The sequence below is a fragment of the Lipotes vexillifer genome, unplaced genomic scaffold (assembly GCF_000442215.2).
Source record: "Lipotes vexillifer unplaced genomic scaffold, Lipotes_vexillifer_v1.1 scaffold25, whole genome shotgun sequence".
NCBI classification, from domain to species: Eukaryota; Metazoa; Chordata; class Mammalia; order Artiodactyla; family Lipotidae; genus Lipotes; species Lipotes vexillifer.
In genome coordinates, this window is record NW_006792881.1 from 730,907 (window position 1) to 746,328 (window position 15,422).

Sequence of the window (15,422 nt, forward strand, 5' to 3'; positions counted from 1 at the left end):
GTGGTCGTATGCGGGCCTCTCACTGCTGCGGCCTCTCCCGTTGCGGAGCACGGGCGCACAGGCTCCGGACGCGCAGGCTTAGCGGCCATGGCCCACGGGCCCAGCCACTCCGCGGCACGTGGGATCTTCCTGGACTGGGGCACGAACCCGTGTCCCCTGCATCGGCAGGTGGACTCTCAACCACTACGCCACCAGGGAAGCCCTCTAAATATTTTTTGATTCCTTAAAATTTATATATTCAAGATCATTTTGTCTGCAAACAGAGATAGTTTTACTTCTTTATTTCCAGTCTATATTACCTTTACTTCTTTTTCTTGCTGCATTGTCCTGGCTAGAATCTCCAGTACAATATTGAATAGACGTTGCCAGAGCAAACATACTTGTCTTGTTCCAGATCTTAAGGGGAAAGCTTTCAGTTTTTGCCACTATGTATCATATCAGCTGTGAGTTTTTTGGTGACTCCTTTTTATCAGGTTAAAGATGTTTCCTTCTATTTTTAGTTTGTTGAGTGTTTTTTATCACGAAAAGGTGTTGGATTTCTCAAATGCTTTTTTCTGCATTAATTGAGATGATAGTATGGTTTTTGGCCCTTACTCTGTTAATATGGTGTATTATGTTCATTGGTGTATTCTATTGCTTGTTTTAACCCTGGGATAAATCCTGTTTAATCATGATGTTTCTTTTTTATATATTGCTAATTCAGTTTGTCAGTATTTTTTTTAACAATTGTTTCTTTAAATTAATTAATTTATATATTTATTTTTTGCTGCATTGGGTCTTCCTTGCTGCGCATGGGCTTTCTCTAGTTGCAGCAAATGGGGGCTACTCTTCCTTGCAGTGCGCCAGCTTCTCATTGTGGAGGCTTCTCTTGTTGCAGAGCACGGGCTCTAGGTGCGTGGGCTTCAGTAGTTGTGGCACGCAGACTCGGTAGTTGTGGCTCGCAGGCTGTAGAGCGCAGGCTCAGTAGTTGTGGCGCATGGGCTTAGTTGCTCTGCAGCATGTGGGATCTTCCTGGACCAGGGCTGGAACCCATGTCCCCTGCATTGGCAAACGGATTCTTAACCACTGCGCCACCCGGGAAGTCCAGTTTATCAGTATTTTGTTGAGGATTTTTGCCTCTCTAATCATAAGGGGTATGTTCTGTAGTTCTCTTTCCTCATGATGCTTTGTCTGGTTTGGCATCAAGGTGATATTGACCTCATAGAGTGAGATGGAAAGTTTTCCTATACCTTCTACTTTTTGGAAAAGTTATGAAGGATTGGTGATAAGCCTTCTTTAAACGTTTGGTAGATCAGCAGTGAAACCATCTGAACCTGGGCTTTTCTTAGTGAGAAATTTTAAGATTACTAATTCAATGCATTTTCATGTCAATCTATTAACATTTTATATTTCTCTTAGAGTAAGTTTTGGTAGCTTGTGTCTTTCTAAAAATTTGTCCATGTTATCTAGGTTATCTAATTTCTTCATCTGCAGTTGTTCATAGTATTTCTGTATAACCTTTTTATTTCTGTAAGGTTGGTGGTAATGTCCCCTCTTTCATTCCTGATTTTAGTAATTTGAGACCTCTCTTTTTTTTTTCCTTTTTCTAGCTAAAGGTTTGCTAATTTTGTTGATTCTTTCAGAGAACTAACTTTTAGTTTCATTGATTTTCTGTGTTGTTTTTCTCTATTTCATTAATTTTCGGTCTAATCTCTATTACTTCCTTTATCTGCTTGCTTTGGGTTTAGTTTGTTCTTCTTTTCTAGTTTCTTAAGGCAGAAGATTAGGTTATTGGTATGTTCTTTTTAAATATAAAAAGACTTTCCAAAAAAATAAATAAAAAGCCTTTCCCTCTAATTATCTTTAGCTATACCTCTAACTTTTGGTTTTATTTTCATTCATTTCAAATTATTTCCTAATTTCCCTTGTGATTTCTTCTTTGACCCATTGCTTATTTAGAAGTGCATTGATTAAATTCTACATATTTGTGAATTTTCAAGTTTCCTTATGTTATTGATTTCTAATTTCATTGCATCATCATTGGACAACATATATTGTATGATTTTCATCCTCTTAAAATGTATTGAGTCTGTCTTATGGCCTAATGTATGTTCTGTCTTAGGGAATGTTCCATGTGCACTTAACAAGAATATGTATTTTGCTGTTGTTGTATGGTATGTTCTACAGATGTCAGTTAGCTCTAGTTAGTTTATAGTGTTGTTCAATTCTTCTATCCTTATTCACATTCTTTCTAGTTCTGTCCATTGTTAAAAGTAGAGTATTGAATAATAGTTGTCCAACAACTATTATTGTTTATTTCTCTCTTCAATTCATTTAGTTTTTGTTTTATTTACTTTGGTGTTCTGTTGTTAGGTGCATATATATTTATAATTTTTGTCTTCTTGATAGATTGCCATCCATATATGTTACAAACTCAACAATACACTGTTATGATTATTGCTTCACAATCTTATGTCTTTTAAATAACTGAATAGAAAAAGAAGAAAAGATAAATTTATATAGTTTGTTTTGTTCACCCATATATTTACTCTTTCTAGAACTCTTTCTGTGGATTTTAGTTGCTGCCTGGAGTAATTTCCTTTCTACCTGAAAGGCTTTCTTTAGTATTTTTTCTAAGGCAAATCTGCTACCAATGAATTCTCTCTTTCTTCATCTAGGACTATATGTCACCTTCATTTTCAAAGGTTAATTTTGCTGGATATAAAATCCTTGGATGACAGTATGTGTTTTAGCACTTGAATGTCATTCAACTTCTTTCTCATCTCCATTGTTTCTGACGAGAAGTCAGTTATTATTAGTATTGATACTCTCCTGTATGTGATGAGTCATTTTTTACTTGCTGTTTCAAGGTTTTCTCCTTCTATCTTTAACTGTTTGATAAAGGTATGTCTAGGTATAGATCACTTTATATTTAAACTATTTGAAGTTTGTTGATCTTAAATCTGTTGATTAATCAAGTTTTAAAATTAAATTTGGGGATTTTTCAAGAATTACATCTTAAATATTTTTCTGTCTCTCTCCCCTCGCTCTCTCCAAACTCCTATTTTAGGTATGTTGGTACACTTGATGTTCTACCGTAAGTCTCAGTGGCTTTGTTCATTTTCTTTTAGATTTTTCCTCCATTCTTCAGGTTAGATCACTTCTATTCGTCTATCTTCATGTTCAAAGTGCTCTTCTGCTATTTTACATCTGCTGTTGAGTTCATCTAGTGAATTTTAATTTTTAGTTATTGTAGTTTTCATCTCTAGAATTTCCAATTGGTTCCTTTTTAGAGTTTCTGTGTCTTCATTAATTTTTCCTTTTTGTTGAATCATTGTCATTCTGTTTTTTGCAAGTTCTTTAAAGTATGATTTATTTTATTCTTTAATTATATTCATAGCAGCTGCTTTGAAATTTTTGTCTGCTAAATCAATATTTGTTCTCACTCAGAGTCAATTTTTATTGAGTGCTTTTTTCTTGATTATGGATCACAGGTTCCTGTTTCTTACATGGCTAATAATTTTTTATTGAAAACTAGTCATTCTGAGTCTGACTTTTTAATTGAGAGTTTGTGCCATTGTTTGGATTTTTCTTTTGGTTTTGTTTTTAGTAATTTTCATGGACTTAATCTGAGTTTTCTCTCTCCCCCATTGTATGTGGCCACTGATGTTTCTTCTCAGTATTATTTTAATTTTTAAAAAATCCTGGATTCCTAAGTATCCCCTTTGTGTCTGCAGAGTTCAGCAGACAGCTAATGATTGGTCAGAGTCTGTGCTCTCACATCTCAAGTCATCAGTAAAGCTTTGACCTGCAACCAATGGATCTGTGTACGGGCTGAGAAATACGTTAAAAGTTCAGACGGTTTTCACCTCTTTTACTGAGAACACCTCTGAGTGTGGATTTTTCACCCTCCAGTCTAAATCAAGTCAAAAGAAGCTGTTCATTTTCACAGAGTCCCACCTTGGTAACAATAGGGTGGGATGGGGATAGAAGAAGTCCCAGTTGAACACACAACAAATTCCCACTGTTCTTACCCAGATATTAGCAGTTTTTCATGTATAAATGCTTCCCAATTTGTTTTTGTGTTTGGCTGATTTCCAGAGCTGTGAAATGGTTGTCTTTGGCAAGTTTGTCCAATTTCATAGTTGGTTTTGGGGAAGATAATTTGCCAGCATCTTTACTCCGCTATTGCCAGAAGTTATGTTGTATCCTTTTTCAAGTTGAATTTTTTTACTCAACATTCTGTTTTCAGAGTTAGGTATGCTAATTCATGAAATCCTAGTTTATTCCTTTTAACCACTATGTAGGCTTCCATTGTATGAATAAAGCACAGTTTATCAATTTCCCTGCCGAAAGTATTATAGACATGGCTGTAGGGAACAACTTTTTTCATATCTTCTTGTGCACAAGTTTGAGGTTTTTTCCAGAGTAGATACCTAGAGTGGAATTACTGGGTCACAAGGTATGGATATCAGCTTTACTAGAAATTGCCAAATTGTTCTACAGATCTAGCATTATATGTGTTGCTGTTTCTGTATCTTTACCAAAAATATTTAGTAGTATCAAACATTTAATTTTTTAAAGTTTCAGCAATGTAATTATTTCACAGTGGTCTTTATTTTTATTTCCCTGATTAGTAGAAAACCACACCTTTATTGTGTTTATTGACTCAACGTATTTCCAGTTATAGGAATTGCCTACTGTATTTTTTTCCTATTTTCCTGTTGAATTTCTTTCAGTATTGATTTGAAGGAGTTCTTTCCCTGATGCCTTCTTCTAGTTTGTGGCTTTTCCTTCTACTTTGTTTATATTTTCAATTGTCAAACTTGAGGGTTTTTAATATAATCAAAGTGATCACAATTTTCCTTTTAAATTTGTAACGTTTCTACCTTACTCGGATATTGTAAAGCTATATTCTTTTACTTTTTCTAAAAATTTTATTTTTAAACTAAGTCTTTAAACCATTTGTTATTTATTTTTTATATATAGTGTAAGTTAGAAATTTAATTTTATCTTTTTCCAGATAGCTAGCCAATTATTCCAGAACCCTTTATTGAATAACCCTTCCTTTACCACTGAATTATGTCACCATATCAAATGAATTAATACCTGTAAAGTACTGAAAACATTGCCAAACTATTTTATAGGTAGTGGTAACAGTAGTAGTAATACTTCTACTACTGTATCAAAATTTTACATATACATGGGTCCATTTCTAGGTTTTCTAGTTGGTTCCATGGGTCTGTTTAACTATTGCTTACCAATATTATGCTGTTTTTTTAATTATAATACTTATATAAGTCTTGATACCTAGAAGATAAGAATCTTCTTTATCCTTTTTGTCTTCTTTCTCTTCCCCTTCTTCCTTTATCATTTTCTCTTTCAAAATTGTGCTGTTTTTGACATTTTCCTCTTCCATGTGAATTTTAGGATAGTTTGTCCAGTACTATGAAAAAGTTTTTTGGAGTTTTGACTGAAATTGCTTTGAGTTTACAAAATGATTATAGGGAGAAGTTCTGTCTCTGCAACAGTGGGTTTTCCTAGCATGGAATATCTTTTTATTTAAGATTTCTTGGGCTTCCCTGGTGGCGCAGCGGTTGAGAGTCTGCCTGCTGATGCAGGGGACACGGGTTTGTGCCCCAGTCTGGGAAGATCCCACATGCCGTGGAGCGGCTGGGCCTGTGAGCCATGGCCACTGAGCCTGCACGTCCGGAGCCTGTGCTCCACAACGGGAGAGGCCACAACAGTGAGAGGCCCACATACCACCAAAAAAAAAAAAAAGATTTCTTTATGTCACTTCAAAAAGGTTTATACTTTTTCTCTTTAAGTTTCTACAGAATTATATGTACTCCTAGTAACCTTATATATTTGTTACTCTTATGATAGGTAACCTAAACATAATATTTTCCAAGTGACTTTGCTATTTTATAGGAACACTATTTTTGTATATTGAACTTGTGTCCAGCAATACACCATGACTTAGCTCAGTTCCTGGTTGAAATGATGTGATCAACCCAGCTTCTTAGCAAAGGGAGGGTGAACCCTTTTTATGGGAAAATAAAATCAGCTGTCAGTCTTTATGGTTCTTGTGCACACAATATCCATTATACTATAAAAAAATTTGCTAGACATGTAAGAGGCAAGAATATGTAACTGATAATCAAACAAAGAAGGCAATAGAAGCAGACCAATAGATGATCTGGATATTGGCATTAGATAAAGTTTTTAAGTAACTATTCTAAATATATGAAACAAGATGGAGAATTTAAACAGAGAAGTGGAATTTATAAAAACAAAATCAAGTGAATTTCCTAGAACCGAAAATTAAAATTCTGAAATTAAAACTTAATTGGCTACATTTAATAAGTCTTTGGACACAGAAGAAGACAATTAGTGAACTCAGAGAACTCAATAGGAAATATTCAAAATGGTGAATGAAGGGAATAAAATATGAAAGTAACAGAACATAGTATTAAAAAGTATGCTGTATAAGAACATATAAAGATACAATAGTTTGAAAGTAAAGGATGGAAAAAGCTATATTATGCAAATACTAATCAAAAGAAAGCTGTTAAAGATAGCTTCCATATTAGCTAAACTAGACTTTAAGTCAAGGAGTATTATTAGAGATAAAGGGGAATATTTCATAGTGATAGAAGAATCAATTCCACTGTAATACATGATAATCTTAAATTTATAAGTGTCCAATAACATAGCTTCAAAATATATAAAGTAAAAGCAGACAAAATGGAAGGGAAATACACAGATCAACTTCAAAGTTGGAAGTAGTATTTCTTTTCATATTTGACAGACACATAGACAAAAAATTAGTGGGGAGCTAGATTATTTGAATAATACTATTAACTAATATGATCTAATTGACACTTCCCCTTGAAACTTCAACATATATATATGTTCAAGTCCGCTAGATATATATATATCAAAGTACATCATGTTCTAGGCTCTCAAGCAAGTCTCAACAAATTTAAATGGATTAAAGTAATACAGAATTTATTCTCTGACTACACAATAATTAATCTAAAAATAAACAATAAGGATAGTTAGAACAATCCTCAAAATTTTACAGTTATATATAATCAATAGATCAAAGAAAAAACTCACTTTCCAATGCCTATTGGAAAACATTTTGAACAATAATATTGATATAATGTATCAAATTGATATATCAATATAATATATCAGAATTGTAGGATGTAGCTACAGTGTTTAGAGGGCATTTTGTACTTTTATTTTTTATAATATTTGTTTATTGCTGCATCAGGTCTTACTTGTGGCACGCTCTTCATTGTTGCATGCAGGACCTTTGTTGTGGCATGTAGGATCCTTTTAGTTGCAGCTGCAGAATCTTTAGTTGCAGCATGTGGGATCTAGTTCCTGCACCAGGGATCAAACCCAGACCCCCTGCATTGAGATCACGGAGTCTTAGCCACTGGACCAGCAGGGAAGTTCCCCAAGAGGGCATTTTATACTTTTAAATGAAACATTAGAAAAGAAAAAATGTTGAATATAACCTAAGCTTCCATTTTAAGGAGCTAGTAAAAGAATAGCAAATGAAAGTAAAAAATAAATAAATAAATAGACAGAAATAGAGAGCATATATGCAAAAGAGAAAAAACAACAAAGTAAAATTTTATTCTTTAATTCATTAAATTGATAAACTTCCAACAAAATGATCAAGAAAGAGGAGAGAAAACAAAACATAAAATATCATAAATGAGAGAGGAAACATGACTGTGACTCCTCCAGATTATTAAAAAATTAAAAGATGATATGAATAATTTATGCCAATAAATTTGGCAGTATATTTTAAATGGACAAATTCATTTGAAAAAAACTGACCAAAATTATCATAAGCAGAAATTGAAAATCAGAATAATCCTACACTATTAAAGAAATCTGTAATTAAATATCATCTCACAAATAAAACTCCAGGTCCAAATGGGTTCTCTGGTGAATTCTTGCAAACATTCCAAAAAGAAATAATATCATCTTATATAAACTCCTTCAGAAAATATTGGTAGGATTAACACTTTTCAACTCATTTTGTGTGGCCAGTATAACCCTGATGCAGAAACTTAAGAAAAATATTATAAGAAAGGAAAGGAAGAGACCATATCTCTCATGAATATAGATATAAAAATTCTACACAAAACATTAACAAATTGAATCCAGATTGAACAGCAATATATAAAAAGGATGTCACATCAGGGCCATATAAAGTTTATTCTAGGAATGCAAGTTTGGTTTAACATTCAGAATTCAATCCATGTAATTTATATATTAACAAAATTAAGGAGAAAACCTATGTTATCATCTCACTAGCTTCAGTAAAAGCATTTGATAGAATTTAGTACCTATTCATGATGAAAAATCTAAGAAAACTGGTGCCAGAGGGAATTTGCCTTATTCTGATAAAGGATAGCTAAAACATTTACAGCTTGCACCATATTTAATGGTGAAATTTTGAACACACTTTCCCCTTTAATTCAAGAAAAAGACAAAGGATAGTCCCTGTTACCACCTCTACTGAACAGTATACTAGAAGTCCTAGCCAAAGCAGTAAGTCAAGGTAAAGAAATGCAAGTATAAAAATTGGAAGGTAAGAAATAAAACCATCTTTATTCAGAGAAGATATGCTTATGTACATATAAAATTCAAAAGAATCTACAAATAAAATTAATAAGTTAATCTAGCAAGGTTACTATTACAAAAATTTATTAACTTGGTATAACTTTTTCCATTTCTACTTAGAACATTTCTGTATCAGTATGTTTGAGGACTTTCTTTTGAAAACATCCTTTGACTACATCTTTTTCATCCAATATGAGAGCTTTCATCATTTTTAGTTGTCATACTTTAGATATATTTAGAAGTATTTTTAATATTTTGTGCTTTCAATTTACTAGTTATTTTCTTTGCTTCTAATTTTTCCTTTTCCTGATTTCTGTTTGATTGAATAAATTACCTTGCTTATACATTTTATTCATTTGGAAGTTACATGTTCTAGTTATTTTCTTTTAGTGGTGACCATTAAATGTTTGACACACAAATCTGACTCTTTCATAGTCTAAATATCTCTGTCTTCCTCCTGAACAAATACTAGGATCTTAGAATGCTTTTACTCTTGTCACTCCTTCCTACCTATGTTCTATTTTGTCTACTGTTTTACTTTTACCTTTCTTTTATAACCCTCCCCTCAAATGAGCCATTACTGATGTTTATGCTCAGCATTCTTTCATGCATGTCACTTGTCCCTTTTAACTGAATTTAGGTTCAGTTTTCTTCTTTCTGGAGTACTATCTTTGATAGATTTTTCTGCAGAGTCTGCCGTTAGTAAATTCTCTCATTTCTTTCATATTTGAAAATCCCTGTATTAGTCTTTCTGGGTGTAGAATTCTAGATGACGGTTATTCTCCCTCACTACTTTGAGGACATTATTTCATTGTCTTCTGGCTTCTATTAAGGAAAAGATTGCTGTTCATCTTACAGTTTCTCTGAGGTAATCTTTTATTTATGTCTGCTTTGAAGATTTCTCCTTATTTTTGATGCCCTGCAGTTTCACTATGATGTGGGTCAGGGTATTGATTTCTTACTTGTCTTGCTCAGGGCTAGAATTTATGTCTTTTATCAATTCTGGAAAAATTCTCAGCCAAATTTGGATAAATTATTCAACTTCCCATGTTACTCCTCTCCTTGAAATCCTGCAATGTCTCCCTCATCTATTGACAGTATTACTACTCAGGCCTGTCACAGTTTGGCCTCTACACATTTCTGTAATTAAGTTTCCACATCTGTCAGCCAGGAAAGCCCATCATTCAAACTGGTGATACATTTCTTGTTCATAACTCAGTTTAATTATCACCTATTCTCAGAAGCCTTTCCTGAAACCTCTGCCACTAAACACTCTCTGTATTGTGTATCCACTCTTTCCTGTTCATACAATCCACTGATTGCATTTATCTATTTATGTGTAAATCTTCCCCCCAGTAGACTCAGATTCCCAGTGGGCAGTTCCCTTTGTATTTACAGAGACAGGCACTTAGTATGGGCTCTATAAACCTTTGTAGATTGAATGAATGAATCAATCAAGAAGATGAAGGTAAACACTATCTACCTCATAGGGATCTTGTAACAACCAAATACACACCATGTGAAAATAAAAAGTGCTAATCTTTTATTTGAATTGAAGACAGCTTATGCATTGTTTTGGTACAGTGGGTTATGTAACAAACTGGTTGTTCCTTTAAATTTCCTTATTCCATATGGCATAGAGCAGAGTTCTTAGTGTTCTTTGATCATAATGAAGTTTTTTTTTTTTTTTTTGGTTCTGTGCCTTTTCTGCCAATTGCTGTACTTCTCAGAGCCTAAAAAAATCCAAGGAGTTCTATAAGATGCTTGATATAGTTTACTGGCTATTATAATACATTCTGTCCTGAAAACTTAGTGCATCTGTGAATGCTCTTCCTCCATAGATCTTAATGGCTTTCTCCTTTATTCCATTAGGTGTCTGCTCTGATTTTACCTTACGACTTAGCCCTTCACTGACTCTCATTATAAAACAGCAAATTTCCACCCCAGCCCCTTCTCTGTCCTCTTTTACCTGCTTTATTTTCCCCAATACACCTCTCCACAAGTGAAATATATATTTACTTCTTTTATTATTATCTACTCCTCCCATACACACTAGCATGTAAACTTCTTAAAGGTAGGAACTTTGCTTTATGCTTAGAGCAGTGTCTAGAATACAGTAGGTGCTCCGTAAGTATTTCTTAAATAAATGTGTCAGTGTAGGTGCCATTAAGTCTCATCAGTAAAAATCCTGATGCTTAGTAGGCAAAAACAATACAGCCACGCTGGGCATAGCAGCCTTCAACATTCATCTTGATCTGGGATGAGACTATAAAACTTGGCTATTTTGCTTTTCCTTAGTACAGACTAATGCACGATTTCATCCTGAAAACTAAAGAAATCACTTCCTTTCCTGGCAGTACCTAAACCAAGTTCTAAGCTGGCTGCATACAAAGCCCGTCTGTTCTCTCCTGGTTTAAAGACAGCAGCAGTTCCTGCCTGCTTTTAGTAAGCTTTATTTTGCTTTCTGTTTTCTTTCACTGCTTTAAGGACAATTTACATATCTTTTCTACCCATTCTATCATTTTGATCTTGCCAAGAGCTTTCAATTAATATTTTGTGGGCACTTGTGCAAGGAAAGCACCCATTTACAATGTCTATGGGAAATAAATTCTTATTTCATAGAAACAAACATCTAAAGCTATAACTCATTTGTATATTATGAGGGAGAGGTCCAGAGATACTTATTTGCTGAAAGCCATATAACTAAAGTTTGTAACACAACTGTGTCTTAACACCCACATCCCCAGTCGTTCTTCATACTCTTTTGCCTGATTTTCCTTTAATAAGGTCATTTTTGTTTCTCTTAATCACCTGTGCATTAATCGAAAGCCCTCAATTCTTATTTTACTAGTGTGTGTCTTTCTGGCATCAGACATCTTACCTCCTCAGTCTTCAACTATCCAACTGCTATATTGATTTTTCGGGTGCCATCAAGCTTCTCTTTCCAGATTTAGCATGACTGAAAAAAATGTGGTCTTTCAGCTAAGCTAACATTCCAAGGTCAACTTTGTGGCCAGTGAAAACTCATGGCCCAAAAATTCTGACACAGCTACCCTCCACCTGAGGGAGAGTTTACCTCTGTACCTACTCTTCCTTGCTAGTGACGTGCTGCTCCCAGTTTGCTGCTCAGTACTGACTGTCAGAGCCACACACTGGCTCCAGTAACACTGAATACTCAACCACTGAAAATACCTGGGTTTTCGTCTTGTTTGTGGTTTTCTTTGCTGTGCAAAAGCTTTTAAGTTTCACTAGGTCCCATTTCTTTATTTTTGGGTTTTTTGTTTGTTTGTTTTTTGTTTTTTAGGCATTTGAAATATTTATTTTCCATCTTTCTGTAATTGGGGATTTTCAGTTTTGTTTTGTTTTTATACAGCAGGTTCGTATTAGTCATCCATTTTATACACATCAGTGTATACATGTCAATCCCTATCTCCCAATTCATCACACCACCCCCCGCCCCGCCACTTTCCCTCCTTGGTGTCCATATGTTTGTTCTCTACATGTGTGTCTCAATTTCTGCCCTGCAAACTGGTTCATCTGTACCATTTTTCTAGGTTCCACATATATGCGTTAATATATGATATTTGTTTTTCTCTTTCTGACTTCACTCTGTATGACAGTCTCTAGATCCATCCACGTCTCTACAAATGACCCAGTTTCGTTCCTTTTTATGGCTGTGTAATACTCCATTGTATATATGTACCACATCTTCTTTATCCATTCATCTGTCGATGGGCATTTAGGCTGCTTCCATGGCCTGGCTATTGTAAATAGTGCTGCAGTGAACATTGGGGTGCATGTGTCTTTTTGAATTACGGTTTTCTGTCGGTATATGCCCAGTAGTGGGATTGCTGGGTCATATGGTAATTCTATTTTTAGTTTTTTAAGGAACCTCTATACTGTTCTCCATAGTGGCTGTATCAATTTACATTCCCACCAACAGTGCAAGAGGGTTCCCTTTTCTCCACACCCTCTCCAGCATGTGTTGTTTGTAGATTTTCTGATGTCCATTCTAACTAGTGTGAGGTGATACCTTACTGTAGTTTTGATTTACATTTCTCTAATAATTAGTGATGTTGAGCAGCTTTTCATGTGCCTCTTGGCCATCTGTATGTCTTCTTTGGAGAAATGTCTATTTAGGTCTTCTGCCCATTTTTGGATTTGGTTGTTTGTTTTTTAATATTGAGCTGCATGAGCTGTTTATATTTTGGAGATTAATCCTTTGTCCGTTGATTCATTTGCAAATATTCTCTCCCATTCTGAGAGTTGTCTTTTGATCTTGTTTGTAGTTTCCTTTGCTTTGCAAAAGCTTTGAAGTTTCATTAGGTCCCATTTGTTTATTTTTGTTTTTATTTCCATTACTCTAGGAGGTGGATCAAAAAAGATCTTGCTGTGATTTATGTCAAAGAGTGTTCTTCCTATGTTTTCCTCTAAGAGTTTTATAGTTGACATTTAAGTCTCTAATCCATTTTGAGTTTATTTTTGTGTAAGGTGTTAGGGAGTGTTCTAATTTCATTCTTTTACATGTAGCTGTCCAGTTTTCCCAGCACCACTTATTGAAGAGGCTGTCTTTTCTCCATTCTATATTCTTGCCTCCTTTATCAAAAAATAAGGTGACCATATGTGCATGCGTTTATCTCTGGGCTTTCTATCCTGTTCCATTAATCTATATCTCTGTTTTTCTGCCAGTACCATACTGTCTTGATTACTGTAGCTTTGTAGTATAGTCTGAAGTCCAGGAGCCTGATTCCTCCAGCTCCATTTTTCATTCTCAAGATCGCTTTGGTCATTTGCAAATGAAGCAACTGACAAAGGATTAACCTCCAAAATTTACAAGCAGCTCATGCAACTCAGTATATAAAAAACAAACAACCCAATCCAAAAATGGGCAGAAGACCTAAATAGACATTTCTCCAAAGAAGATATACCAAGATTGCCAACAAACACATGAAAGAATGCTCAACATCACTGATCATTAGAGAAATGCAAATCATAACTACAATGAGGTATCACCTCACACCAGCCGGAATGGCCATCATCAAAAAGTCTACAAACAATAAATGCTGGAGAGGGTGTGGAGAAAAGGGAACCCTCTTGCACTGTTGGTGGGAATGTAAATTGATACAGCCACTATGGAGAACAGTATGGAGGTTCCTTAAAAAACTACAAATAGGACTACCATATGACCCAGCAATCCCACTACTGGGCATATACCCTGAGAAAACCATAATTCAAAAAGAGTCATGTACCACAATGTTCATTGCAGCTCTATTTACAATAGCCAGGACATGGAAGCAACTTAAATGTCCATCGACAGATGAATGGATAAAGAATATGTGGCACATATATACAATGGTATATTACGCAGCCATAAAAATAAATGAAATTGAGTTGTTTGTAGTGAGGTGGATGGACCTAGAATCTGTCATACAGAGTGAAGTAAGTCAGAAAGAGAAAAAAAATACCATATGCTAACACATATATATGGAATCTAAAATAAAAAAGTGGTTCTGAAGAACCTAGGGGCAGGACAAGAATAAAGACACAGACGTAGAGAATGGACTTGAGGACATGGGGAGGGGGAAGGGTAAGCTGGGACAAAGTGAGAGAGTGGCATGGACATATATACACTACCAAATGTAAAATAGATAGCTAGTGGGAAGCAGCCTCATAGCACAGGTAGATCAGCTCTGTGCTTTGTGACCACCTAGAGGGGTGGGATAGGAAGGGTGGGAGGGAGATGCAGGAGGGAGGATATATGGGGATATATGTATATGTATAGCTGATTCACTTTATTATAAAGCAGAAACTGACACAACATTGTAAAGCAGATATACTCCAATAAAGATGTTAAAAAAAAAAAAAGAAAATACCTGGGACACCTTCTGTACTGAGGCTGATGTCTATGGCTCTCATTAGACTGTCAGTGCCTCCTAGTGGCCAAGGTTCCAAAGGATTCCAACTGAAAAGTGGCCAGGACAGGAACAGCCCACCTGGCAGCTCTTTCTCTCTCCTTCTGAGTCTTGTCCCCCACCTATTTGCAGGTTGTCCCAGCCCCACGTCATGCAGTGAGAATTCATCATCACGTACCAGTCATTTCATCATTTTGCTGACTGAATTCCCAAACATGACCATGATGATGAAAAAATTGGGAGGTGGGGGGAGGGAATATAAATATAACAAAAGTCACTAGCACCTCTAGAGAAGGTCAGTTTGAAAAGTGCTGTGTAATAATGTGGTCACTGTTCTTCCTTCCCATCAGGCCCATGGGAGCTTCGACAAGCCCACTCTTGTAGGAGACTTCAAATGCCCAGAAGTGCCAAATCATCCTTCTGAAATCATTCTTTATTAAGCTTCCTTAAGAATAATTTCAGATGTGTTACAAAGATATGCAGAGGCTTAGCTGGTTTCTCTGGAGGCTTTTATTCTAGAAAGAACATGCATGATCATAAAGATCATATTTTAAAGTGTATATGGTTCATAAAATGAAAGATAAATCATGTCCACAAGCATAACCTTGAGATTACTGTCATTAGGCTCTTGCTGGCATAGGATGTACAGATGTAGGTTTGGATATGGGAAGGAATGGCTCTGTAAACTGCAGAGGAATTGTGGAGGCTCCACTTCTCCATGAGGGAGAGAGAAATTCTGTGTAACAGATAAGGCCATGCTACAACAAATGAAGTGGGAACTCTTCCTTCTATATATCCCTTTGGTCCCCAAGGCATCCTTTGTCCTCATGCTATGTCTTGTCTCCTCAAGGGTCCCCTCCACCAGGACTTTCTTTCCCT

General features: G+C 35.3%; 1 protein-coding gene across 2 annotated transcripts in view; it reads left to right on the top strand.

Moving 5' to 3' along the window:
* RTN1 (reticulon 1) overlaps positions 1-15,422 on the top strand; it is a 246,710-nt gene that overhangs the window by 196,439 nt on the left and 34,849 nt on the right. The window lies entirely within an intron of this gene.